The sequence below is a fragment of the Physeter macrocephalus genome, chromosome 8, assembly GCF_002837175.3.
Source record: "Physeter macrocephalus isolate SW-GA chromosome 8, ASM283717v5, whole genome shotgun sequence".
Lineage (NCBI taxonomy): Eukaryota > Metazoa > Chordata > Mammalia > Artiodactyla > Physeteridae > Physeter > Physeter macrocephalus.
The window spans coordinates 148,860,007-148,885,006 of record NC_041221.1 but is presented as its reverse complement, the minus strand read 5'-3'; the positions used below and the strand labels follow the sequence as shown (position 1 = coordinate 148,885,006).

General features: G+C 45.0%; 1 long non-coding RNA gene across 1 annotated transcript in view; it reads right to left on the bottom strand.

Annotated features, from left to right (window-relative positions):
* Positions 1 to 1,345: 1,345 nt before the first annotated feature.
* The window catches only part of LOC129392300 (uncharacterized), a 28,753-nt gene continuing 5,098 nt past the window's right edge, over positions 1,346 to 25,000 (bottom strand). The window contains exon 3 of the long non-coding RNA XR_008617995.1: positions 1,346 to 1,634. This is a non-coding gene — a long non-coding RNA (uncharacterized lncRNA). The remainder of the gene's footprint in view (positions 1,635 to 25,000) is intronic.

The window sequence follows — 25,000 nt, the reverse complement described above, 5'->3', positions numbered from 1 at the left end:
CTCGGCTCCTCCCAGGCGGCCCCGGCCGGGACACTGCCCGGAGTTGGATTCGACGCCTGGCCTGGAAGGCGGGCCCTTAACCCTTGGGGGCATTGGGCGCCTACGAAAATGAACGGGGAATTACCAACAGACCCCAGCCAGGCCAAGCTCCGAAACCGAGTATTTACGAGCAGAAAATGTCTTTTTTCTCAAGTGGATTTCATTTACGAGGCTTGCTTGGGGGCGGAGACGAACAAATGCCCGATTGGGACTCTGGAGATCTGAGATTTTATCCTGACCCTGGTTCTGCCCCTTACCAACTCTGCATCAGTTAGGCCTCAGTTTCCCTAGTGTAAAGTGAAGGAATGGTGTATGACAGGCGTTTCAAATTTTAGTACACATTCAATTAAATAAATATTTACTGTAGGGGTTCTAGGAAACAGGGTTTGGAAATAAACCAGACTTACAAGGACCCTATCTTCATGTAATTTACATTCTAAGGTGGAGAAAGAGACAGTAAAACAACTTAAGTGATAAACAATTGCTTGTCTCATAGGTTAGCCTAGATCAGCTACTTTGGATGATGAGGGAAAACCTTGAATGCAGATTCCAAAGCATTTGGAATCAGGCATGTCTGGGATTGCACCCAGAAATCTGCATGTCTAGCAAGACCCCTTGGGTGCTTGTGGTCCCACACTTCACTTGGAGAAGTCCTGGCCTCTGGCTGGCTGTGATCCCACCTGCTTAAGACATAACAGCCTAAAGTGTTGGCCATCTCCAAAAGAAGGATTAGAACACCCGACCTGCTAGATAGAGGATAAACCTTATTAAAAGGCTTCCTGAAACTGCCCCCAAGGGGTGAGGCCAGTTGTAGGGTTGTTGTAACAAGGACTACTGGGGGAGGGGTGCTACTGGCGACAGCCAGGCAGTCTGATGTTTAATCCCAACTCTTCCATAACATGGCCTCCACACCTTGGCCAGCTTGCAGCACTTCTCTGGGCCCCCCCTTCCCTGGTGGAAAAATGGGGGTAAATTAAGCTTGACTTGCTTCTACTGTCTCAGCTTTTGTGAGGAGTCAAGTGAGACATTGTCAGTCAAAACGCTGTGTATGTTATAGAGACTGAGAGGCCAGTGCTTCAAAAGCGATACCAAGGAAGCTAATGGTTAAATGATTAAAGGGATCTTGATGAATTAAAGCAGGATTCTTCATAATTACATTATATATATACCCTTAATCAGAAGGTAAATTATTGTACATTGTCACCAGAATGCACTATTTTTTATTTTATTTATTGATAAATATTTCCTGAAGAGGATTCACATTAGAACCTCTCTGAACTTTTTAAAAGGGGACATAATGGTCATTGTTGGTCATTCTTTTCTATATTCCTTTTATTTTTTATTTTATTTTATTTTTGGCTGCGTTGGGTCTTTGTTGCTGTGCACGGGCTTTCTCTAGTTGCGACGAGCGGGGGCTACTCTTCGTTGCTGTGCGCAGGCTTCTCATTTCGGTGGCTTCTCTTGTTGCAGAGCACAGGCTCTAGGCGCGCGGGCTTCAGTAGTTGTGGTGCGTGGGCTCAGTAGTTGTGGCTCACGGGCTTACTTTTTCCGCGGCATGTGCGATCTTCCCGGACTAGGGATCGAAACTGTGTCCCCTGTATTGGCAAGCAAATTCTTAACCACTGCGCCACCAGGGAAGTCCTTCTATATTCCTATAATTGGAGGTAGAGGGGAGAAGTGCCCCCATACACTTTGTGAGGGGACCAGGGCTCTGTGTGGACAAGTAACTTGTTCATGCTACCCAGTACTTAGTCTGAGCTGAACAAGCACCACCTGGCCCTGTGTGCAGGCTGGAGGGGCACTGAGATCTTCACACCCTGGGCCTGCCGTGCCCCAGAGAGGGGCTCCTAAACACTCATGTGCCATTTTACAGATGGGCAAACTGGGGCCAGAGAAGGTAAGAGAAGGTAACCTGCATGAGACCACATCTTAAATTGAGGCTGTTGGGGTGGAAAAAGGAATCTTAATGATTACTCAGTCCCCTTGTTTTTCAGGAAACTGAAGTTCAGAGAAGTCAAGTTCCTTAACCAAGGTCACACAGCTAGTCCATGGCAGAGTCAGGTCTCACACCTGAATCTCCTGATCCTAAATCCAGTAGCTTTTTCTATTGGAAATGATGGAATTGCAATTTGAATTCAGTTTTTTTTTTTTTTTTTTTTTTTTTTTTTTCTGTACGCGGGCCCCTCACTGTTGGTACGCGGGCCTCTCACTGTTGTGGCCTCTCCTGTTGCGGAGCACAGGCTCCAGACGCGCAGGCCCAGCGGCCATGGCTCACGGGCCCAGCCGCTCCACGGCATGTGGGATCTTCCCGGACCGGGGCACGAACCCGCGTCCCCTGCATCGGCAGGCGGACTCTCAACCACTGCGCCACCAGGGAAGCCCAGAATTCAGTTTTTTTTAATTAATTAATTGATTGATTGATTTTTGGCTGCATTGGGTCTTTGTTGCTACACACGGGCTTTCTCTAGTTGCAGTGAGTGGGGGCTACTCTTTGTTGTGGTGCGCAGGCTTCTCACTGCGGTGGCTTCTCTTATTGCGGAGCACGGGTTTCAGTAGTTGTGGCACGCAGGTTCAGTAGTTGTGGCTCGTGGGCTCTAGAGCACAGGCTCTGTAGTTGTGGTGCATGGGCTTAGTTGCTCCGCGGCATGTGGGATCTTCCCAGACCAGGGCTCGAACCCGTGTCCCCTGCATTGGCAGGCAGATTCTTAGCCACTGCACCACCAGGGAAGTCCAGTTCTTGTTTTTTTTAATTCCTGACCTACTGTGGCATTCTGTATACATGTGTTCGGTTCTAAATACTACTAATGACCAAATTGTTCAGAGTAGCTACTTTTATTAAGTAACTACTACATGCTAAGTTCTATGAGAAATACTTGACATACATTATCTCATTTAATCCTCACAATAACCCAATGAGATAGGTGTTAATTTTTTCCACAAATATCTATTGTGTCCCTACTATGTGCCAGGCACTGAAGCTGTTATTATCTTTGTTTACAAATGAAAACAACTGAAGTTCAGAAAAAGAAAGTAAGATGGGTGCCTAGGGTCCCAGGCAGCAGCTAACTACCAGGCCTGTTTTTACCCCCCATACCACACTGTAAGGCTGCCCCTCTTCCCTTCATTGCCATATCCACAGGTATTTATGGAGAACTCATCAAATACATAGGACTGGGTAACATACTAAAAAAGTTGAATCCTGTCTCTCCAAAAGGTAATTTCTAATTGGGGGGAACCAAGTAATTAAGCAATAGGTGACCTCCAGCCAAAAAAGAAGTTAAACAGATATACTTTAGGCAGAAGGCAACATGGATCAGACTAACTTTTTTTTTTTTTTTTTTTTTTTTAGCCACTCTGGATCTTGGTTCCCCAACCAGGGATTGAACCCAGGCCCATGGCACTGAAAGCACCAAGCCCTAACCACTGGACCACCAGGGAATTCCCAAGATCAGACCAGCTTGTGCTGTGCCCGTGGCTTAAACACATCCTAGGCTTAAAACTCACAGACACACAGAGAGAGAAAATCATATTTAAAAAATAAAAATTATAAAGTGGGTCCAGGGACTTCCCTGGTGACACAGTGGTTAAGACTCTGCACTCCCAATGCAGGGAGCCTGGGTTTGATCCCTGGTCAAGGAACTAGATCCCACATGCATGCCACAACTAAGAGTTCACATGCCACAACTAAGGAGCCCACGTGCTGCAACTAAGGAGTCCGTGTGCCGCAACTAAGGAGCCCTCTGAGCCTGCGCGTCTGGAGCCTGTGCTCCACGACAAGAGAGGCCGCGACAGTGAGAGGCCCGCGCACCGCGATGAAGAGTGGCCCCCACTCGCCGCAACTAGAGAAAGCCCTCGCACAGAAACGAAGACCCAACACACCCAAAAATAAATAAATAAATTTATTTTAAAAATAATAATCATAAAAAATAATAATAAAATAAATAAATAAAAATAAATAGGGACTTCCCTGTCAGCACAGTGGTTGAGAATCTGCCTGCCAATGCAGGGGACACGGGTTCAATCCCTGGTCCGGGAAGATCCCACACGCTGCAGAGCAACTAACCCCGTGTGCCACAACTACTGAGCTTGCGTGCCACAACTACTGAAGCCCGTGCACCTAGAGCCCGTGCTCCACAACAAGAGAAGCCACCGCAATGAGCAGCCCATGCACCACAACGAAGAGTAGCCGCCACTCTCCTCAACTAGAGAAAGCCTGCATGTAGCAACAAAGACCCAGCAGAGCCAAAAATAAATAAATAATAAATAAATTTAAATTTTAAAAAGAAAAGGAAACCTTTGCTTTAAAATAAATAAATAAAGTGGGTCCAAATACCTATTTGTAATTACGTGCTTGTTTGCCCCTGGTGCTGACAACTTCCTAAAGAGATACAAGGAGGCTGAATGAGGGACTAGAGACAGGAGACCTGGTTTATAACCCGGTCCCATCTCTGGCTTTGCCAGACGAGTTGGGACAGCCTCCTGAGCTTTCCTGGGCTTCCATTTCTCTGTTCACAAAACAGGAAGCATAATACCTGCCCATTGAGCTTATGGGTGTAAAGAAAGATACAGTTTCCCTGAAACTATTTTTCTGGGGGGAACACATGTAAAAGGGGGATGGTTCCTTTATCTGTGCTTGTTACCTCTGCTTGGTCGGAAGGAAAATTTAACATACTTGGACATTCACTTTTATTCCTCTTTGAGTTTGATTTTCCAAAGGACCTTTTGTTTCTGGAAGAACTTGGGCTGTATCACTTATCTTCTTCTGATACCAGGGGCTTCTGGGCTTGAGGCCTCTTTATACTAACATGGAAGAGTGGGTGGGGAAGGGAGGGGCATTGGCCAAACAGGGAGGGGCATTGGCCAAACAAACAGTATCAGCTAGAGAGTGTTTTCCAAAACCTGAAGACTTTTGGGCCTTATGGCACATGCTAAGAAATTTACTTCAGTTCACAAGAGGAGGCTCAGCCTAGATCTCCTCTTGTCAAATAGATGCAAAAAGCAATAGTTAACATGTAAGGGGGCTAAGGAGTAGGGGACGGTACTGACTGTTCCCATAATACATGGTTAACCCTCAGGGCAACCCTTTTCTGTAAGTGTGATTATCCCCATTTTACAGATGAGGAAGTAGGCTCAGAGGCCACCCAAGCCACCCCACGAGGCTGGTAAAAGAGGAGGACAGATTTGCAAAGAAGGTCTGATAGAAAATCAACTTTTAACACGTTCACCACTAGTTAGAGACAGGCACCATCCCATGCCTCTTTCTACTCCATTCCACCTACACAGCCTATTCCCCCAGTCCCACTCACCTCCCTGGTATTCCTGCACTGTCTCAAGTGGTCTCCTGATGAGCTTCCCCACCAGCTAAATTCTCCTGCCTCCCACGCAGCCTACCACACTGCCTGAGCCAATTCTCTGGCTCTTTGATTGACGGGCCCTGCCTCTGCTTAAAATCTCCGCGTGCACATCCCTGCCTGTCCTGCTGCCTTTAGCCACACAGGCCTACGTTCCAGCAACAGTGGACCACTCACGGTTTGTTTTATTCTTTCATTCGACAAATATTTATTAAGCATCTGTAATGTGCCAGCTACTGTCCAGGCCCTGGACATGGAAAGGAGGGCAAGACACACACTCCCTGCCTTTAGGAAGCTCCCGTCTAATCCCCTGTGGGTCCCATGCTTTCCTGCCTCAAGTCATGTTATTTCTCTCACTCTGACATAGCTGTGAGGTCCTGAGCTTGAATCCCAGCTTGACCACCTCATGACTTCGGGAAAATATCCATCCTCTCTCTAAGCCTCAGTTTCCCCATCTGTCAGTTGGAGATGATAATACTACTTTCCTCACAGAGCTTCAGTGAGCCTTAAATGAGAGAATGTGTGTAATTTAAAAGCACAATGCCTGACACATAGTATATGCTAAGCAAATATTACCTTTCATTACTTTTATTATTGCCAATGATGCCTTTCCATTTCCACTTGTCCAGAATTCTACTGGTCCTTCAAGGCTCAGCACAAAATGCCAACTTCATCACAAAAATCTTATTTAATCTCCATAGTTCGAATAGATTTCTCCCCTCTCTTAACTCCTAGTGACAAGATAGGAGTTTCTATCTTCAATTATGATTACTTATAAATATGCCTTATCCTCCATCTAGATTATAATATATTTCTTGAGGGCAAGGATTATACCCCATTCTTCTTAGTGTTGCTTATAGTAACCATCAGTGCTGCCTTTATACAGCTAGCCCTCAGTATGTTTTCTGGACAAAGGAATGAATGAATGAACGGATGCAGGATCACTCCTGATCACATCAATGTTTTGGTAACTAGAGCAACACTGTCAAGGGTCAAGCGCTAAATTTTATATATTTATTTATATATAAACACTTAATGTATAATGTATATAATAAATATATTTATTATATATAATAAATATAAATTATATATATACTTTCAAATGATAAAATATAATACAAAATGGGCTAAATTTTGCAAGTAGAAAAAAAAAATTTAAGTCTAGCAAAGCAAAACCCACATATAAGCTCACAACCCAGAGGCAATCATAGGCAAGTTGGTGTATTCTAGTCTCTTTTCTGTTTGTATTTTACATAAGTGAGATCATACTGCCCATGCAACAGCTTTATTTTTTGCTTTTTTTCCCCTTAACATTGTATTATGAGTATTGTCTCCACATCGTTGCAAATCCCCTCCACATAGTCAGTGAGGTGTCATCTATTGAGCACCTATGGTGTGCCTTACCTCACAGCAGCCCACCTTCTATTTGTACCACACTGCATTTCCCAAAGGGCTTTCACGGAGAGAGGACAGATGTGATTGTCCCCACTTGGCAGCTGAAGAACTGAGCCCCACAGAAGTTCAGTGACTTGCTCCAGGATTCTGGGGCAGCAGAATCAAGATCAGACCCCAGCTCTCTCCCCTCCCATTCCAGACCCCTGCATCACACCACAGGAAACAGAGATAGCACACATTGAAAATGCAAAACTCTCATAGCCAAACAAAGGTAACCACGTTTAAACATTCCAGGGTCAAGAAACATCCAAGTTCATGGGGGCAGGTGGGAATCAGCAGTCAAAATGAAGGCAGAAGGCAATTTTCTTGGCAACATGATCATAACTGAGCTTCAGGACAGAAGGGCCCTGAGCTAGGGACTGGAGTAGAAACAAGAAAGGGCAAGACAGGATGGGAGGGGAGTTTGGGGGAGAATGGCTACATCTATATGTATGGCTGGGTTGCTTTGCTGTGTACCTGAAACCATCACAACATTGTTAATCAGCTTTACCCCAATATAAAATAAAAAGTTTAAGAAAAAAGAAAGGGCAAGACATGTTTTCTGCCCTGGGGAACAAAACTCCCTATACCAGCACACTGTTCTCTTCACAGACCACTTGCCTGTCCTTTACATATGGCACAGAAAAAAGGGCAAAGGGTTTGGGGTCAAGGAGTTGGGTTCAAGCTCAGGTTTGCCCACTTCCAAGCTGTGTGATATCAGGCAAGTTACTTCACTTCTCTAGCTTCAGTGTCTCCATCTATAAAATGGTGAAAAGGGAAATACTTGCCTGATAAAATTCAGAGAACATAAAATGAACCAGTATTTGTGTAAGGGTGTTATAGTCCCAGCTCTGCCACCCACCACCTCTGTAACCTTGGGCAAGTTCTTTCACCTCTCTTTGCCTCAGTTTTCTCATCTGTAAAATAGAGATGATAACAGCACCTACCTCTTAGGGTTATTGTGGGGACTAAGTAAGTTAATACTTGTAAAGTGCTTAGAACAGTGCCTGACAAATAGTAAGTGCGGAATAAATGTCTGTCATTATTAAAAAGGATAGTGGTCACTGGCATAGAGTCAAGGCAACCATTCTTCAAATTTTATGAAGAAAGCAAAGCCAGTGTTACGCTAATTACAGATAAGGAAACTGAGGCTCAGAAAGATTAGGTATTTATCTGACTCACACTGCTAGTTGGTGGCAGCTCCAGGACTTCTAAAGATTCTAAATGCAATGCCTTCTCCTCCAGATAACATTCTAGCTGTTGCAAGCTGCCAGCCCGCTGGACAATTTCAGCCCACAGTATGTTTTGTTTGGCCCACACAGTATTGTTTTTTTTTTAATTGAGTTTAACTGTGATTAGATGGGCCCAGCACACACTAGTGAGCCTCAGGTCCCAGCCTCCTCTGGTGTTTGTTAGTCCCAGCCAACTACCCTCATTTAGATCCCTGCACAGGCTGACGCCATGCCAGTCACTAAATACGTGGTACAGACAAGTTCAGGAGACTAAAGGGGAGGCAGAGAGGAGCACGGGCCAGAGGGACAGGGAAAAGGCAGTTAGGGAAGACTTCACTTGGAGGTGGCTGTACTTGAGTTAGGACTTAAAATTGGAGAGTGGGGATTGTTTAGATTAAAAGGGAGGGTAGGAGGTAAGGCAAATTGATTTGGCATTTGGCAACCTTCAGGGATGTTTATGAGTTTCCCCGCCAAGACTTCGTCAGGCCTTTTCCTTGGTTGAGAAGAGGAAAGAAATGAGTTGCCCTTTAGCTCAGATGAGGTCATGTGACTCAGGAGGTCACATTGTCAATGTTTGATGATTGGATTACTGATCTGTGTCATCATCCTTGAAGACTCACTGCACTGCTCAAGGCACCAGGAAGGAGGTGTGGTCACAGGAGCCAAAGTATGAACTTCGACCTCCTAACTATGGCCATCTAGAACTAAATTTCTTTCCATCCGAGCAGTCTTGATGGTAGTTTCTAACATTTCACACCTCTATGGCAAAGAAGATGAGTGCTGGTCGCAGAAATGAGACGGGGAAAGGCTGTGGCAAATTAATGAAGCTGCCTGACTGCCTGACTCAGTGACAGTCACTGGATCAGAGAGGTTTGCCAATTCCCACAGCGTCCCATAGCACTTGAGTCTCTGGATCTGTGACACATGGTAGGAATAGGGAACTTCAAATAACGTGAGTGGCCTAATTACCTAATGTGGGTAAAGTGCGTAGAGATCACCAAAGACAAGGTTTAGCCGGGCTCATTTTGTACTGAGAGCATTGCCTGCCGTGTTTTCTGCAAGCCTCCAGAGTGACAGGGCTCCCAAGGAGCCCCTCCACTGGGAAAAGCAGGAAATGTTACCGCACATCTGCCACTCCCGTGCATAAAACCCTCCACTGGCTTCAGAGTGCAACAGAAATAAACTCCAGACCTCTCATCTCAGCCCACAAGACCCCGTGTGCTCCAGACTCCATCCACCTCAAATTTCCCCTCTCTGCTCCTCTCCCCCGCCCTTGCCCTGTGCCAGCTCCTCAAACGCCGGGAACTCATCCCTGCCTGGGGGCACCGCCTGGAACACATCCTCCCAACACACGCACACAAACAGCATGCACTTCTCATCCTTAAAGCCTCAGCTTAAATGGCCCCTTCCCAGAGAGACCTCCCTTGATCGACTTGGCTGAAGTACTTCATGTGCTTCATAGCACAGATCACAATCTCTGCTTTTTCCCATTTCCTCCACTAACATGTAAACTGTGAGCCTGGAGCTCCTGGCTATTTTGTTCACCCTTAGTATTTCCAGTCACAAGCACAGTGCTTGGCACAGCAGACCCTTAATATTTTGCTGAAGGAATGCTGTGTGGTCTCTGGCAAGTTGCTTCCCCTCTCTGGGCCTCAGTATCCCCACATGTGAAATGCAGTGGCTGGATGAGGGGCTGCTGAGGGCCCGGGGCGCTCTGACTGTGGTTCTGTGACTAACATCTGGGCCTTGGGCCCAGGAGTGAGCCTGGCGTGCTGCATCTCCACAGCACTGGATGCTCGCGCTGATTTAATCAGGTGGCAGACACCCTGTAATTTAGTGCTCTGCTGTCCCTCCTCCCTAGTCCCTGGGCTGGAGACCATGCTGTCAGATTTCCAGGATGATCCATGCACAGCCACCTGTTCTCCCAACTCACTGATCCCAGTATCCACGAGGAGGGGATGGTTGGCAGGCAGGACGGGCTGGGAGAGGATGTTCAAGCCAGAAGCTTGAGAGCCAGGAGGACTTGTCAATGTCATGAACTGAAAGATTGGGATCTGTGAGAGATTTCGTCAAACTCTACACTCTCTGGTTAGAAGGGACCTTCCAGGACAACTGACCAGCCCTCTGCCTAAACCCTACCTGCCCTAAACAGTGCTCAGTAATGATCACCATCACCTTGATTCCACTCGAAGTGCCCAGAATAAAGGCCTTGCGCCCTCTCAGAGCTGCTCATCTTGTCAATCAACAGCTTTGTCAAATCAAAGCTCTTTACTCAGCAGCACAGTGAAATAGGAGGCAGTGTAGCATGGGGGCGAAGGGCCAGGGCTCTGAGCCAGGTGGCCTGGGCAGAATCTCAGCTCCACAACCTCCTTGCTTTGTGAGCGTGAGCAAGCCAGGAGCCCTCTTTGGTGCCTCCATTGCCTCTTCTGTAAAACAGACAGAACACTCATTGGGCTGTTGGGAGAACTGCAAGTGTTAATACCTAGTGGGAAGGCCATAAACGTTTGTTACTGTTAACTGCCACCTATGAATGTTCTTCTTGGTTTTGTTATTGTTTTTAGTTCTTCTTGGACTCTGTTCTCAGGGTTGGTTGATTTGTTTGCAAAAGAGTGGGGCACAGCCCAAAAACACAGGGCTGGGAAATCAGAGGTCTGTGCTCGCTGGTGACTGTAAGAACATTCACTTCATCCTTCCGGGCCTCAGGATCCTCACCTGAAAAAAGGGGAGGGATAATCCCTGTCCTGCTTTCTGTCACAGAACCGATGTACAGAACAAATAAGAAATAGACAAGAAGGCTTTGAAAAGTGAAAAATGCTATCTAAATGGGAGGGATTCATCTTATGCTGTCAGAGAAGCCCTTTCCTCTTTCAGCAAGGCACATTAGATTCCAAACAGCAAAAGAGCTAAACTCAACCTATTTGGCAAACAGTGTGTTTGGGGTACTTGTGAAGTTGAAGCTAATCCTTTCAGAATCTTCTTTTATTAATGTACCAGAGCAAACAAATGTGAGAAGGGTTTACTTACAAGCATTTGGTACATTCCTACAAGATGTAGGGCTTGGTTTGGCTGATTTCTGCCATCTTTGTTCGTTGTTATAATGATTGTTTCTTCAGTTTCTCTTCTTCAGCAATTTGATTGGCAGGATCCAGGTGATGCACATTCACTTTTGCAAATATCAGCAGGACACAGTAGCTCTGCATAATGTCAGGAATCTTGTGTGACCTTTGTTCAATACCTGTTATGCCATGTGGACCCAGAGACAGCCTCTTCACTGTACAGATCAGAAACCAAGGCCTAGAGAGGCAAGGGCACGGGCCCAAAGTCACACAGCTGGTTAATGTGAGGCTTGACTTGGTAACCAGGTCTCTTGACTCCAAACTCCATACTCTTTCCAACGGTTCTGTGGACTCTTGCTTTCTCTAAATTAGCTGACTGTGTATCAAAATCTTGTAATTCATAGGGGTTTATGTTTGTCAAAACTCATTAAACTATAAATTTAAAATCTGTACAGTAAAAAAAAAAGCAAAAATGAGAAAATCTGTACAGTATATTGTTGTAAATTTAACACAATTTTTTTTTTTTTGGCCACGCTGCATGGCAGGCGGAATCTTAGTTCCCCAACCAGGGATTGAACCCGTGCCCCCTTCAATGGAATTGCAGAGTCTTAACAACTGGACCACCAGGGAGGTCCCAAACACAATTTTTAAAAATGATAAAATGGTATGGCGGAGTCCTATTTCATGAGGGGATCAATGTCTAAGGTCAGCATTTATGGCAAAAAAAAAAAAATGTATAATATAAAGGGCTCAAGAAAAGCCTTTAGAAAGGTAGCACATAGGAGCCAGCATGGTCTCTCAGACATGGTTTCTTTGGGCATTTTAACAGCCGACTGTTTCTTCAGAGGGTCCAGATTAGATGCTGACTGGCATATAGGGGTCAGGTTGTGAGAAAAAGAATGTGTCTCTACAATAGGGTGATATTCAGTGTGGTGAGATGCATACGTGGGAACCAAGTCTGCAAAGGGAATGACAGCTTGTAGTATCTCACCTTAGACACGCACACACAGGCGCTCGCACGCACGCACATGCAGACCCCCCCCCTCGCCTGCCCCACCGCCCAGCAGGCTCCTGGATCAGGTTAACCAAGGGCCTGAAGCCAGAGACAAAGATCTGAGGGTTCCTGGGACCCAGCGTGTGAGTGAAGTAGGGGAATTTCAGGGCCTCTGCCAGGGAGGGCTGAGGGGAAGGGGTTGGAACCAGGCTGGAAAGTTGGAACAATGGAAAACACCTCATTCAAGAGGAGAGGGCAGGGATGGGAACCAGAGGAGGAGGAGATTAAAGGCTTGGAGGAGATCAAAGAGAGAGACATTGGGAAGAAGTTCAGTTTTTGAGAAGGAGAAAGCAAGTATCAAGGGCTGACCTGCTGCAACATCACAAAACTAGTAACTGTCCTTCGATAAGTAAACACCCTAAAATTTGGAGTGATGGGAGGCTAATCCACAAAGCAGAATATGTTTGATAATATTTAATTTTATAAGCTTCAGAAAGGTTGTTAGTCATTTATACATAAAAAGGAAGATTCCACATTTCTCAGTATCAAAAGGATTTGCTCATTTGAGGATTTTAAGCATTCCCCCTAGGATTGTGTTAAAACAATATATATGTTCACCTCATACCCACTAGGATGGCTACTATCAAAAAAGAAAAAGAAGGGCTTCCCTGGTGGCGCAGTGGTTGGGAGTCCGCCTGCCGATGCAGGGAACATGGGTTCGTGCCCCGGTCAGGGAGGTTCCCACATGCTGCGGAGCGGCTGGGCCCGTGAGCCATGGCCGCTGAGCCTGCGCGTCCGGAGCCTGTGCTCCGCAACGGGAGAGGCCACAGCAGTGAGAGGCCCGCGTACCGCAAAAAAAAAAAAGAAAAAGAAAGTAAGTGTTGGAGAGGATGTGGAGAAATAGGAACCCTTGTACACTGTTGATGAGACTGTAAAATGATGCAACCACTATGGAAAACAGTATGTAGCTGCCTCAAAAAGTTGAAAATAGAACTACTATAGGGGGACTTCCCTGGTGGCGCAGTGGTTAAGACTCTGCACTCTCAATGCAGGGGGCCCAGGTTTGATACCTAGTCAGGGAACTACATCCCACGTGCATGCCACAACTAAGAGTTCGCATGCCATAACTAAGGAGCCTGCGTGCCGCAACTAATGAGCCCACGTGCTACAACTAAGGAGCCAGTGAGCCTCAACTAAGGAGCCCGCCTGCCACAACTAAGACCCAGTGCAATCAAATAAATAAATAAATATTTAAAAAAAAAGAACTGCTATATGATCCAGCAATCCCACTTTTGGGTATGTATCCAAAGGAATGGAAAGCAGGGTCTTGTAGAGCTATTTGCATACCCATATTCATAGCATCATTATTCATAATAGCCAAGAGGTAGAAACAACAACAAAGTCCATCAGTGGAGGAATGGATAAACAAATGTGGTCCATACATACAATGGAATACTATCCAGCCTTAAAATGGAAGGAAAGTCTGCCACATGCTACAACATGAATGAAGCTTGAGGACATTATGCTAAGTGAAATAAGCCAATCACAAAACAACAGATACTGTATGATTCCACTTATATGGGGCATCTAAAATAATCAAACTCACAGAAACAGAAAGTAGAATGGTGGTTGCCAGGGGCTGGGGGAAGGGGGAAAGGGGAATTGTTTAGTGGGTTCAGAGTTTCAGATTTGCAAGATGAAAAGCTCTGGAGATCTGTTTTACAACAATGTGAATATACTTAACACTATTGAGCTGTACACTTTAAAATGGAAAATGTTATGTTAGGTCGCTTTTATTACAATAAGAAAAAAACCAGACAAACAAAAACCCAGTACATTTGCCTGTAGACCTCCCTTTACTCATTGAAAAACAGCTGGCTATAAAACAGCTTGTTCAGTGTGATACTGTTTGTGTCAAATGTCCTTTTTTGTTTTAATACATGTATGTCATCATCATTAGGACATACACCAAAAGATAAACAGTGGTTATTTCTGAGTACTGATTTTGTTCTTTTGGCCAATCTGTATTTTCTAACATTTTTAAACAGAGCATTCTGTTACTTATTAAAACAACAAAAAAAACTTCACCCCATTCCAGCCCCTGTCTTGATGTCCACAAAGTTTACAGAAGTTGAATTCGTATTTTTTTTAAATTAATTAATTAATTTTTTTTTTTTTTGGCTGCGCTGGGTTTTGTTGATGTGCGCAGGCTTTCTCTAGTTGCGGCGAGCCGGGGCTACTCTTCGTTGTGGTGGCTTCTCTTGTTGTGGAACATGGGCTCTAGGCACGCAGGCTTCATTAGCTGTGGCACGTGGGCTCAGTAGCTGTGGCTCACGGGCTCTAGAGCGCAGGCTCAGTAGGTGTGGCGCACGGGTTTTGTTGCTCCGCGGCATGTGGGATCTTTCCGGACCAGGGCTTGAACCCGTGTCCCCTGCATTGGCAGGCGGATTCTGAACCACTGCGCCACCAGAGAAGTCCCTGAATTCGTATTTTTGAGTTTTATTTCATATATAATTAGAAATCACTGCTAATAATTATTTTTAAGATAATAATATTAATAGTAATATTTCCTATGTAGGGCAAGCTTAATCTGTGCCAGACACTTGTGCTTTTCATGAGTTATGTCATACAATAACCCTCTGAAGTAGGTACTATTATTAAACCCATTCTGCAGATGAGAAAACAGAGGTTAAGTGGCTGGTGCAAATTCATTTATAAATGTCAGAGGTATGTTCAATCTCACAGCAGTCTGATTCCAAGGCCTGTGTTATTGACAGCCTGACTATTCTGCTAGACCCGCATGATGTGCTTATCTGTCATCCAGTTTATGAGTGCCTTGTCAGCCACAAACATATAATTTATGTGTTACTTAGATTGTTCAAACAATACCTCTCACTCTCCCACAGATTATAGGATATTTGTTTCAAAGATAACGCAAAGATCAACCTCCCTCCAGAAATCCCAAGCCATGTAACATTCCAGGTGAGTCTCAACAGAACTAATGAACCAATCTTGGGGACTCGGAGCGGTCTGGGACCCTGGTACTGTACCCAGGACATTCCCCTTCTTCACCTATATACTGACTCCACTGCCCGCTATACCAATCGGGATACACACTCACTTCCTGGGACCAACTTCAACTGGAGGGGAGGGGAATGTGCAACAGGAAAGGCTGTCAAATGTGGCAACTGTCATAATATGATTTATCTCAAAAGAACGATTACAATTATGTAATTAACACTTTGTATCCAGACATTTTCATCTCTAAGGATCTCTGAGAGTCTTACAGATAACTTAAATATATATCACATACATTGCTGGAGACGAAGTCTATAGTTTCAGAAGGTAATTAAAACTCCTTCCCCTTTGAAATTAAGAGAATTGCCTATGGGAAGAATATTATGCCCACCAAACACGAAAAGATCTAAACCCAGGAACTCTGAACACAGGGCTGGAAAGCATCTTGAAGAGGAATATGTCCAGGAAAGACAAATAAATTTCTAATAAACATAATAACAATTTCAAATCCCCTGCTCATGGCAGGAATTATTAATCAACCATAGCACCCCTCCCCACTAAGCCTGGCCTTGTCCTCAGAATCTTTCTTAACACAGCACTCTAGGCAGCCGCCACCACCTAATCAGAGTTGAACCCTATTTGCCATGCAGGAAATTAGTCCACTGTCATCCCTCCAATGTGACAGACAGGGAACTGAAGTTCAGAGAGGTAAATTAACTTGCTCAAAGTTACATAGCTGGTAATACAAAGCTGAAGTTTCCAAATGTTTGTTTTTTTTCTTAATCTCTTCCCCTGCTCTTCGCTCTCTTCAAAATATCCTTGGATTATATGCTTTGCACCAGATTTCTCTTTCCTGAATGAGCTGTTTAGAATGCCTCTTCCAAAGATTTGCTGAGTGACAGTGGGCCTATTGCTTAACCCTTCCAGTGTCAAGTGCTTTCAAATTGAAAATGAAGATGGTAATCTGGGTTCAGATCCCTGCCTTCTTACTGGCAAATTGGGGTACTCTTTTGAGAAATGTGAGCTGCTGCTGAAATTTATATGACTATGGGGAAAGGATCAGACATTTTGACAGCACCTTCTCTAGGTAAGGTACTGTGTTCTGCTGCAATGTGGTTTTGCCCTAGAAAGTGTAAAAATGAAGTAAGACACTGGCTGGCTATGGTGATCTGGCTATGTTATTTGGAAGGCTACTTGGAAGGAGGTGGCATTTGAGCAAGACTTTGGAGATCAGTAGGATTAAGTGTTTCTTTTGTTATAAAACAGTACATGGTCCTTATACAACTACTGGGAAAGTATGTCAAGAGGAAAAAATCACCCCTATTTCCTTTATAAACCATGCCAACATTTTGTTTTATTTTTCTCTTCTAATATCTTTTTTACTCCATGCACAGGTATTTATTTTTTTCCCTCCTTTCATACGGTTGTTGTTAATCTATGCATACCACTTTATATTTTGATTTTTAAAAAGTTTTAATATACTGTGAGAGTGCTCCATAACCCAATAATTCTACTCCTAAGAATAACCAACAGAAGTACATACATATATATGTTCACCAAAAGGCACGTGCCAGTAGTACTTTTTGTAATAGGGCCAAACTGGAAACAACCTGAATATCCACCCATAGAAGAGATAAATAAACTATAGTATATTCACAAAATTGAAAACTATACAGTGATGAATATAAACTATAGCTACACAAAGCAATGTGGAGGAATCTCACAGATATAATTTTGAGCAAAAGAAGCCAGACACAAAAGAAAACACACTGTATGATCTATTGACATTAAGTCCAAAACCAGGCAAATCTTACCATGGTATAAGAAGTCAGAACAGTGCTTATCCTTGGGGGCATGGCTAGTGACTGGAATGGAGCATGGGGGCAGGCATCTGACTGTAGTTTACAAAGCATAATCAACGGGTGGAAATGTATCAAGCTGTAGGTTTATGACTTGTGTACTTTTCTACATATATGCTGTAAGTCAATAAAACATTAATTAATTAAGTAGTTGCAGGAAAACACATTCATTAGGCAGACAGGGCCAGGAACGTCACTGTGGGCAGAGGGCACTGTACAGACCCAAGAGTGGGAAATAGAAAACCTTCCAGATTACTCACGACGTTGGTATCACAATATTTTGCATAAACAAACTATCTCAAAACTTAGGGCTTGGGACTTCCCTGGTGGCGCAGTGGTTAAGGATCCACTTGCCAATGCAGGGGACACAGATTTGAGCCCTGGTCTGGGAAGATCCCACATGCCGCAGAGCAACTAGGCCCGTGCGCCACAACTACGGAGCCTGTGAGCCACAACTACTGAAGCCCACGCACCTAGAGCCCGTGCTCCGCAACAAGAGGAAACACCACAATCAGAGGCCCGCGCACTGCAATGAAGAGTAGCCCCCGCTCGCCGCAACTAGAAAAAGCCCACTTGCAGCAACGAAGACCCAACGCAGCCAAAAATAGAATAAATAAATAAATTTATTTACTTATTTATTTTAAAAAAAAACAAAAAAACTTAGGGCTTATAAACAACTACATTCATTTGCACATAATTCTGAGAGTTGGCAGTTTGGGCTGGGTTCAGCTAGAGAGTGCTGCTAGCATCATCTGAGTCGCTCATGCAATTATAGTCACGGAGACTGACCGGGTCTGGGTAGTCCAAATGGCCTTGCTGTTCACCCTTTTTGCCTGCTCTAGGAAAATTAGTCTGGGCCCTTTAAATATCATTTTCTTGGCATGCTGCTTAATTTTGTCAGTAGAGGGAACTGGAGAGACATTAAAGTAAGAAAGGTTTTTTTGCTTCCTGGTTTCAGTGTGCAGGCTCACCAGGCTCCTGCACTGCATGTGGGTCTCCCATGCCCAGCTCCTCCAAAAGATAGCTTCTCCAGCATCAGGCTCCTGCAGTTCACAGCAGCCAGAGGCTTCCTGGGGAGGTCTTGTCAAGTGATTTTTGTAGCAAAGTGTCTCTGGTGAGACATTTCTCTATGAATGGTTTTCTTGGTAACTGAGATGGCACATTTCCAGCAACTTTCAGAGGATGATTTCTACCAAGTCAACTGGCGTGACATGGTACCACAGTGACTTCTCTACCATTCACTGGGCACAGCCATGTCCTCTCCAAAGAGATCTGGATCTCAGCCCTGGGGCAAAGGGGGAGGCTCTTCCTCAGGTGTGCTATGTCAGCTCTAGGGATAGTTGCTGCTCCTTATATCTGCTATTCCTATATTCTTTAGAGTTCTCTTTACTTATTAGTGAGTTCCTTGTTTCTCCAAACCTCCTGTTATAACAAATAATTATTTATATTAAACTTTCCCTGTTCAAATACTGTGTAGTTTCTCTGTCCTGGTTGGACCCAGACAGATCCATGCCTCACGCATCTATCTGGTGATTGGTGCTGGCTACTGGCTGTGCCTTGCTCCCCATATGTCTCCAGCAGGATAGGCTCAAATTTTTTTTACATGGCAGCTGGACTCCAAAAGGGTTAATGCTGAAAATGCAAGGCCTCTTGAGGCCAAGGCTCAGACGTCCCATAATATCACTTCAACTGATATCTATTAGTTAAAGTGAGCCATACAGCAAACCCAGCTTCAAAGGAGAAAAAATAAACTCTATCTCTTGTGGCAAAGTCATACTGCAAATGGGCATGGGTACAGGAATGGGGAGGAACTGTTGTTTCCATCACTGCTAACAACTACCACAGACCCACTGCATCAGAAGCAGCAGAATACTTCCTGAAAGCAGATTCCTTGACTCTACTCTAGAGCTGCTATATCCAAATATCTGGGGCAGAATATGAGAATCTAAAATGTTAACACTCCTCTCCCTATCTCAGCCTAGGTGATTCATACTCATATTAAAACTTAAGAACCATTCATCTATACTCATGCAATATGGATACTCACTTGTCACTTTGAAGATATCTTTCTATTGCCTTCAGGCTTTCATAACTTCCGTTGAGAACCTGTCAATATTATTGCTGCTGCCTTTAAAAATTTCCCCCTTACCTTTGCTTTTTAGAAGTTATAACATAGTAGGCCCTAGTTCAGTTTCTCCATATTTGTTTTGCTTGGGGTTGAAAGTGATTCTTAAATCTGTGGCTTAATGTATTTCACTGGCTTTGGAAAATCATCAACCATCAAATACTGCTTCTGGTATCACTTCATTTCTCTTCAGGTCTCTCCCCTCCACCTCTACCTCCCCATTCTCCTTCTCCTTTCTTCCTTCATCCTTTTCTTCCTTCTTCTTCTACTCCTTCTCTTCCTCTTCCTCCTCCTCTTTCTTCTTCTTTTCCCTCTCTCCTCTCTGCCTCCCTCCCAATGGGACTTCAATTATTTGTATTTAGACATTTTCACCAAGTTCCATATGACTTGTATTACATGTGCTGTAGTTTAAATATTTTCTACTGACCTGTTTTTCAGTTCACTAATTCCATCTTTAGCTGTACTATATACTGTAATCTTACATACATCTTTTGAGTTCTTAATTTCAGTTATTGTATTTCAGGCTTAGAATTTCCATTTGATTCTCCTTGATAGATTCTAGTTCTCTGCTGAAATTCTCCATCTTCTCATATAATGTCTTAAACATATTAATCATGTTTTATTTATTTATTTATTTAAATATTTATTTATTTGGCTGTGCTGGGTCTTAGTTGCGGCACACAGGATCTCCATTGCAGCAATGCGGGATCTTTTGTTGCAGCATGAAGGCTCTTCGTTGTGGCATGCAGACTTCTCTCTAGTGGTGGTGCGCTGGCTCCAGAGCACGCAGGCTCAGTAGTTGCGGCACGTGGGCTCTCTAGTTGTGGCGCACGGGCTATAGAGCGCGCAGGCTAAGTAGTTGCGGCACAAAGTCTTAGTTGCCCTGCAGCATGCAGGATCTTATTTCCCCAACCAAGGAACCCAAGTCCCTTACATTGGAAGGCAGATTTTTAACCACTGGACCACTAGGGAATTCCCCTTAACCATGTTTTAAAGTCCATGTCTTTTTTTTTTTTTTGGCAGTATGCGGTCCTCTCACTTCTGTGGCCTCTCCCGTTGCAGAGCAACGGCCCCGGACACGCAGTCCCAGCGGCCATGGCTCACGGGCCCAGCCGCTCCGCGGCATGCGGGATCCTCCCGGACCAGGGCATGAACCCGCGTCCCCCGCATCAGCAGGCGGACTCTCAACCGCTGCGCCACCAGGGAAGCCCCCTAAAGTCCATGTCTTATAATGCCAATATCTGGATCTTTTGTGGGCCTATTTTGATTGTCTATTTTTTCCTCTTGGTTTTCAACCATTTGGTCTTGTCTACTGAGATGTCAGGTAAATTATGATTGAATGCTAAATATTGCGTATGAAAAAAATTATAGGAAAATTTGAGGCCCTCTCTCTTCCTTCAGAGAGATTTTTACTTTTGCTTCTGGCAGGCATTTAAACCTAAGTCATACAAAGGAGATTTAACTGATTCGATGTTAGTCTTCAGTTCTGTTGGGGCTGGTCAATTTCTAATTCACTTCTACTCCTAGGGTGTAGCCCTTTGGGGGTTACATTTGGAAACTAGGAGTGTTTATTAGGGACACTCCTGTTTGGTAGACCTTGAAATCCAATTTTTATACCCCAGCTTCATAACATCTCCAGATGCTCTGCTCAAATTCTTAGCCATCTCTTGAGAAACAGCATACTAAAGGGCAAAGTGGCAGCTGGATATGGGGCTTACCTCTCTGCATTTCCCTTACCTCTGGAATCTTTGCGCCTCAGGTCATTCTTGTTTTGGTAGTTCTCCAATGTCTTCAAATACACATACATAGACACATTTATTTTATTCAGCTATTTTAACAATTTCCAGTGAGAGGGTAGATCTTCAATAAGCTACCATAATTATTAGAAATAAAAGACTCTTGTTCACCTAACATTTATGTTATATTTTTCAGTGGGCTGGAACCATGCCTTATTCTTCTTTGCAGTGCCAAATCCTCACTTGCTTTAAGTTCTTAAGAGACACTATTTGAATAAATGGATAACAGTTTATAAGTTGCTTTCAATTTCATAATTTTAAATTGTAGGCAGAATTAGAATTACCTTTCTATAATCCTAGATATTGGGCCCAGAGAAGACTTGCCCAAAGGTTCCCCGACTAAAGTCCATTAAGAAGTCACTGGCCTACCTGGGGCTTGACTCCAGAACCAGAACAGGGCTTTTCCCCACTCTGCCATATTGCACTACAATATAATGGTCAAGAGCCTCATGGGCTTGGGTGTCAAGGAGACCTGAGTTTAAATCCCAGTTCTGTCATTTACCAACTGTGTGGCCTTGGAAAAGTTCCATGAACTTTTGGAGCTTTAGACTCCTCATCTGGTAAAGTGGCAATGATAATAACAGGAAACACTCAAGATAGCACTGTTGAGAAGATGAAAGTGAGCCAATGTGTATAATAAGGTACTTGGCTGAATCACTGGATCTATAAATAGAGGTTATTTTTTAACGGAGGGTCGGCATGGTGAACAAGGTGCCTTATTTCCATGAGTTTCAGAGGCAGTGCGGCACCCAACGATGTCTTACTACCTTTCCCTCCCTCAGGTGTGGGGACTCTACTGCAGATTCATGGTTTTCTTCATGCAAAACACCCACCTCAAGTCCTGCTGATAATCTCACACCCATGAAGGCAAGGGTCGGGGTAGTCTTTACTTCTTCGGGATCTTCAGGACCCTACTGCCTGCTTCCCTCCTGCGAAAGGCCTCCCCTTTCGCAGACTGAGCCTCCCCTTTCCTGGCAGACTGGGGTGGTTGGAGACTCAGCAGCCCTGATGTCAGGGAACTAGGATTGAAAGGCCCCAAATCTTTCTCTGCCACTAGTGCCCAAACATGTCCATATGGCAGAGCAGTTAAGAGCACAGAATCCAGAGAAAGACAGACTCAGACTCAAATCTAAGCTCCACCTCTCCCTAGTTGTGGGATCTTGGCTAAGTCCCTTTATTTTCCTGACTCGGTTTCCTCATCTGTATAATGGAGCTGATAATAATACCTACTTAAAGAACTCTTTGAAAGATTAAGTGAGGCACAATGAAAAGTACCTCTTATTTTTTTCTCCTGTTATCCCCCCCCACCCCACCCAGAATATACAAGTTAGAAGGAAACAGTACAGCTAGAACTAGAACCTGTGTCTTCAGACTCCCCCTCGCCCCACCTTCGCCCACACCACCCCTAAAAGTACTTGTGCCTTGGAGTGAAGACAGTGCTTCCTGACTTCTCCCATCACAGTACATGATAACATTTGGATACCCACTGGGCTAACCTAATGAGCCTGTTTGAGGCCTGCAGGTGACTGTCCCAACGGAGACAGTCCGTTGGGCTCCACCTGGGACCTGAGGGTGCTATGTCTCAGCACACTTGGAACCTGTCTCTGGGGACCTTTGGGTTAAGGTGTTGACAACCCCTGGTAAGAGCCAGCATTGCATTGCCTAGAAGTGACACATTAAGCCATTGTTGGTAAATCAGTCCTGGGCCAGTTATTCAGTCTCCTGGTAGAAGTTCAGAGGCCAGAGCCGAGGAGATGGAGACTGGGAAGAAAATCAGACATCAGCTCCAGTCCAGGCTCTGCCTCAAACTCGTGTGGCCCTGGGCAAGTCATTCCCCATTTCTGGGCTTAACCTTTCTGTCTGAAGCAGAAAGGAGTTAGACTAGAGGAAACAACCACAGGGTCCCTTCTAGCTCTGACATTCTAAGAATCAGGGATTCTATGAATTCCCCTTTGCTCAGCTGTATTCTGCTCCTGGTGACCTGGTTTTTGCCTCTGGTTTGGATAAGCATAGCAAATGGTCGACTCTCCCTGACTGGGCAAGGTGCTCCCAACTCTCTGCACCGTTACTGGCTGGTCTCTGAAAATAACCTGTCTGGCCCAGACAGAGGACAGAGCCACACGCGTCCCCTGCCCCTATCAGCAGAACTCCTTGGAGTCCTCTGCACGTTCCCCTCCCCTGCCCATCACGTCAGCCTCTGGTTTCCCGAATCCTCGAGTCTTCCTACATCTCCCAGGGCTTGCACTATTGTCTGGGCTCAGGCAGAAGGCAGGGAAGCCTCCAGAAACAGTGCAGCAGTTCCCCTGCAAGAGGAGGTGGGGATGCTAAAAAAGGGAGGGTGGGGGAGGCTGCAGGCAGATCCTGAAGAGTCTGGGTTGCCATGCTCTGGAGGCAGGACTTGGCCTTGTGTGCAGTGAGGAGACATCACAGGCCTTGAAGCAGAAGGACATGGTCAAAACTTATGGCCAGAATGTCTGGGCTCCATGGAAGGCAGACTGGAACAGAGAGAGAGACTGGGGGCTGTTAGAGAAATGCAGGCCAGAGATCATGACACAGCAGCAGGGACAACAAAGAGGAGGAACTGAGGAGGTCAACTGGCAGACGAGGTGACTGGCCGATTGGCTGTTCAGCCACAAATCTGACTGCATCAGTGTGCTCGGTGACTGGGGTTGTACTGTGTGGGAGAGAGGGTTTGTTGGTGTTGGGAGAAAGACCCCAAGGGAGAGTTGAGAAAAGGGTCTCAGGCTTAGAGACAAATGTATTAAAATCCTTTCAATAGTTCTTTGTGTTTCTTAAAATTTTCTCATTTTGCAAATACTGTATGATATCACTTATATGTGGAATGTAAAAAATACAACAAACTAGTGAATATAACAAAAGAGAGGACTTCCCTGGTGGCGCAGTGGTTAAGAATCCGCCTGCCAGTGCAAGGGATGTGGGTTCGAGCCCTGGTCCAGGAAGATCCCACATGCCACGGAGCAACTAAGCCTGTGCGCCACAATTACTGAGCCTGCACTCTAGAACCCGCGAGCCACAACTACTGAAGCCCTCGAGCCACAACTATGGAAGCCTGCGCGCCTAGAGACTGTGCTCTGTGACAAGAGAAGCCACCGCAACGAGAAGCCGGCGCACCACAATGAAGAGTAGCCCCCACTCGCCGCAACTAGAGAAAGCCCGCATGCAGCAACAAAGACCCAACGCAGCCAAAAATAAATAAATAAAATCTACGTTTAAAAAAGAGAAAAAAAAAGAAGCAGATTCACAGACATAGAGAACAAACCAGTGGTTACCAGTGGAGAGAGGGGAATGGGCAGGTAAGAGGTACAAACTTACCCCTCTTACAAAGAGGTATAAAATAAGCTACAAGGATATATTGTACTACACAGGGAATACAGCCAATATTTTATAATAACTATAAATGGAGTATAATCTTTAAAAATTGTGAATCACTATATTGTACACCTGTAACACATAACAGCAACTGTACTTCAGTAAAAAAACAAAAAAAACCCCAAAACTTTCCATTTTGTCCTCTCAACATCCATATATTATTGTCTCCAAGAAGCTCCAGGTTGTGTCAGATCTAGGGCCCCGAATTAAGGTCTCTGACTCTTGATCCTGCACCTGGCCCCAGCCGACTGCTTCCTTGGAACAGTTCGCAGAGGTAGCAGGAAGTTCACCCCCACCCAGCTGCTTCCCACCACCTCCTTGGACTCCACAGCCCAACCCTGCCACCACACGCCATGTGCCTCCAGCACACTTCACTGCTCTAGGCCTTGGCTTTACTTTCTGTCACAGGAAGAGGCAGGCAGGGCTAAGCGAAGGTTTTTGACATTCAGACAGGAACAAGTGAACCCTTTTTTACAAAGCGGTCTCATATGAACCACAAAAATGAACTCAAATAAAAAACCTGCTCAGGCAAGGCAGAGGTGGTGGATTCAGAGGCTGTTTGTCTAGTTGGACAGTGGTCCTCCTTTTCTCCATACTTTGGCAGCCTCTGAGACACTCCCCAAATCCCCAGCGTTCCATGGCCCACAGTTTGCAAACCACTGGACTAGCAGACTCCCAATTGAACATCCTAGAGCAAGGGAGTCTC